Source organism: Miniopterus schreibersii (assembly GCF_964146895.1).
Source record: "Miniopterus schreibersii genome assembly, chromosome: 8".
In the NCBI taxonomy this organism is placed as follows: domain Eukaryota; kingdom Metazoa; phylum Chordata; class Mammalia; order Chiroptera; family Miniopteridae; genus Miniopterus; species Miniopterus schreibersii.
In genome coordinates this window covers 73,789,042-73,793,579 of record NC_138109.1, presented here as the reverse complement: position 1 = coordinate 73,793,579, position 4,538 = coordinate 73,789,042, and positions in this window count along the sequence as shown.

Here is a 4,538-nt window from a genome sequence, read left to right as displayed (position 1 = left end):
CATATTAATGGCTTCCTAAATATATCTAATAGCTGTACCTTCTCCAGCCCTAATCCTTGAGTGCTTCTTTAGGTCCTCAAAACTTCCTACTTGAACTTGATTAAATACTACCTCTTAGAAGGTCTTTCTGAATAGTACAATTACACTTGATACGTAGTCACATTATAGAAATTATTTTACCATAATTCTATGCCTGCCTCTCTCCTCACTGAGATAATTGAATAAAGGAGCTATGGCGCGCGCGCACACACACACACACACACACACACACACACACACACACACACGGTGGAGCAAAAGGAGGTTTACAACTGTGAGTCTGCCAAACGAGTTGATTCTTGTATTATTAATTATTGAATTGTTGTCCATACGAACAACTGTAACCATACTTTTGCCCCACCCTGTATGTCCTAATATATTCTAAGAGCCTTGCAAATTGTCCAATACATATTTGCTGAATGAATGAAGCAATGTGACATTTGGGCGAATTGATGTCATCAGAAAAAAGCAACCACAGAAAATTAAGGCTTACTACTTTCCCATTATTTATTACAATTGCTGATAATTCATACTTCCAGTGGAGGGGTCACATGGGTCCATGAGTTGTGATTTATTAACCTTTCTAAAAAGTCAGCTCAGGTGAGACTTAATTTTAGTGGACTTGTGTGTCAATGTCACTCTAAAATGGAGCTGAATCGCTTCAGAGCATCTCCGCTCTCTAGAAAATGTCTGTGTTCATGCAGTTACAATGAAGCTTTCTGACATTATAGCCGCCTCACTTGAATATTTATGTCTATTTGGAAGATAATAGTGAGATGATATTATTATTGAAACTGTGTACTTAGAAAAGCTGAGGGTCATGTAACTAGAGTTTTCAATATTACAATTTCAAATTACATACCACTTACCCGAACTATCAAAAAAAACTCCATTCTGTGGTGAGGGTTTTTGATCACCTCTTTTTCAATGTGGTGGATAACAGTAACATCAAACAATTTAGACTTAATCTCATCATATTACTGACAAGAATTCAGGAGCACTGATTCCCAATTCTAGGTTCTCCCCTTTCTTACGCAGTAACAATATCTCCAGCTAACATAGAAGAGTCACCTGAAATCATTAAGTAGGACTTCTGACCTCGCTCTTACATGCCATATTTTGGGAATTTCCATTTCAAATCCCTGCACCAGCTTGGAAGATCTGATGGAGAAACTCCCCCAGAAGCAGGGAGACATAGTAAAGAGATGGGAAGCACAAGAGTAGGTCAGAGACGTATGAGACAAAAGCAGAACTGACCAAGTCCATAGGAGTCGGGAGGGACCAAGAATAAACTATCGGGCCTTCTCAGGAACGTGAACAGGGAAGCTCTCAGAATAAAGGGGGGCAGGAACCATGCCACAGTTTTAAGAGAATGGCAAGCTGCTAAAAAGTGAGTGAATAAATATAAGTTATGCCAGTATCGTTAATTCTTAGAATTTACAGAATGGCTGGGACATTTAAAATAAATCTATTTACTCAGTGTATACATTTCAGCCCGTGTATCTCACATTTATACCACTCCCATAACAATAGATGAGCCCATCGGCTGCCTTGGGTCTATGGTGCCCTGGCACCGCTCTGCTTCTAGGCTTTTCCTGAATCCAGCAGTAACTGATGGCTGTTTAAAGACAGGCTACCTGTAGGCCTGGAACTGGCCGTGGACATGTATGTAGGTATATTACAGAAAATTCCTCTCAGCTTCAGCCCACCCTGTTAGATCTAACCTTCATATGAGTCGACATTTCAATCGACTAATTTAATGAACAGCAAAACAGTTCTATTTTTATTATTTTGTTTTGCTTAGCACAGGTATTGTAGACCAACATTATTTTAATTAAAGCGTAGTTAGAAACTAGAGAAAAGATGATTACCTGCCTTTATGCATCTTGTCTGGATATATAGACAAAAATAACCTACACAATTAAGGTACATATTAATAAACCTTCTCAGAACATATAAAAAAATCAATTCCCACTGCTCGTACTCTGTTGAATCAGAAATGAAACACAATATATACCTGAACTGATTGCTCTTTGTTCCTTTCAATGTACCTGGCATCAGGATAAAATGGACCATGAGGCCTGCAATGAGATCTATAATAATCAGACTTCAAGGTCTCATTTCTATCATCATCATGAAGAATTATCCACATTTCTTTGTTTTATCTACTTAAGTCTTACCCATTGTATTAAACTGATTGAAATGGTCTAAATATATTTTAGAAATTTGGGGGTATCACAGGATTAAGCTTTTCAGTAAAACACACTTTGTGATTAAAGTCTCTGAAGAATCCTCCCTCCCGGACCCCTGGAATCCAGGTCCTTCTGAGGCAGCGGTAAATCACTGAGGCAAACCTTTTCTTCATAACGTCACTACAGAGCAGCACAAAAAAGTATTCTAACTACATGCCATGAAATTGAAACAACAGACCGTGACAGGTAGGAAATTATGGGTTTATCTTACTTTCATGGAGATTTAAAAAAGTAACATTTATGGAGAAAGTAATGAATAATTTTTTTATACACCTACGATTCAAGAAATCTTTTCACTTGTGCAAACGGCTCTGTTCAGTTTGGACAGCAACTCTGAGTCTCTTAAATCAGGTTAGGTTACACAGAATGGGAAGTTAGCAAATGGAAGGAAATCAGGAGAACATTATTCAAATAATTCAAGATGTCTTGATATTGAAAATGCCTGGAGTTTGTTCTCTAAGACCTTGAGACTTAAGTGTGGTCCATGTTGAAGCAAAACACCTGGCCCCAAGCCAATCCTACTGAATTAAAATCCTTTTTAAGATCTTCAGGTGATTCATATGCACATTAAAGTTTTAGAATCTCTACCACTGCGGGGAATTATTTTGAAAACTTAATTAGACACTCTACAACATAGTAATATGTGCTTTATATTTTTTAAATTCTCACCTGAGGACACACTAAAAGAGAGAAACATCAATGTGCACAGCCAGGGACTGAGCCTGCAATCCAGGTCTGTGCCCTGGCTGGTAACTGAACCAGCAGCCTTTCGGTGCATAGGGTGATGCTCAACCAGCTGAGCCACTCAGGCCGGGCGCAGTAATGTGTTTGTAAGTAGACACCACAGCAATCTTCTCTACAATGGGTGTGCCTTAAGAGTGAAGGTTATAATTGATTTTTTGCACCCTCAGCATCTCATATGCCTGGCTCATATTGGCTCAGTGAGAATGGAGGAATAAATGATGTTAAATAAAAACAGAGCAGTCAGATCAGTGATGCTACACAATTTGTTAAAAAGGTTAAGATGGTTGGCTCAATGTGCAAGAACAAGGACATGCAGTACAGACATATGAAAAGAAGTGAAAATACGAAAAAATTTTGCTCAAACATATTAGGAAAAACTGTCATGTGCTTAATTAGGAAGTATACAACGAAGGTCCTGAGCAATGATACGCATAGCCTGATAACTTGGTCACTGTAGTTTACAGAGCAAATGTTATATGGACGTGCATAAATATTTTCATTATGCTAAGACATATTATTGGTCCATTGTCCTAGTCAAATCTTAGAATTTTTGACCAAGGCAGAATCTAAAATGTAAAGTGGATTTAAGATAAATCACTTGAGAAAATTAAGAGATTTAGATTACAGTCCAGAGAATACTAGTTATTACTTGAAAACATTTGTTGAGCATAATGCCTGCAGGGTACTTCTGCCTGGAGCTAGATCAAGTTCCGCTGGTTCGCAGGCACAGTCTCCACAAGACTGCCCTTACTGGACGCACCAGCTGCAGTCTCTGAGGTTCCTAGGCTACTCACACCTGCTACCAACTGGTTACACATTCAAGGGGTTCCCACTATCCATCCCCTCAGGTTTGACAGTTTGTTAGAGCAACTCACAGAACTCAAGAAGCACTATAATTTCCATTAGTTCTATTATAAAGAATAAAAATCAGGACCGGGGAAGAGAACCATGGGGCAAGGTTTAGGAGAGTTACCAACATTAAGCTTCCATGTCTTCAATTTGTACCTCCAACCAGTTGAGCTCTCCCAAGAGTTGGTGTCCAGGGTTTTTACTGGGGTCTCATTACATAGCCATGATTGATCGAATCATTGGCCACATGAGTGAACTCCACCTCCAAGCCCCTTCCTTTCCCCAGAGGTTGGGCTGATATCATGTGGTTCAAAACCCCAACCCTAGTGACAGGTTAGTCTTTCCTGCATGACCAGTCTCCACCCTGTCATTATCTAGGGGCTCATCAGACACTCCCATCACTTGGGAAATGCCGAGGATTAGAAGCTTGCTTCCAGAGGACAGGGACAAAGGTTAGCCAAATTCTTTACTACACAACATGGCCTTACTGAGGGCTCAGGCAAAGCTGGGTTACCTCTAGGTCAAATCTTCATACAGTGATCCAGAAGTCAGCCAGATTCTTCTGCTGTTATTCTGCTGCACTGAACATTATGCCAAAGAAGGGAACATAATACGGCAAAATTCAGAATGTCAATTATCCAATTATCTTTTTTG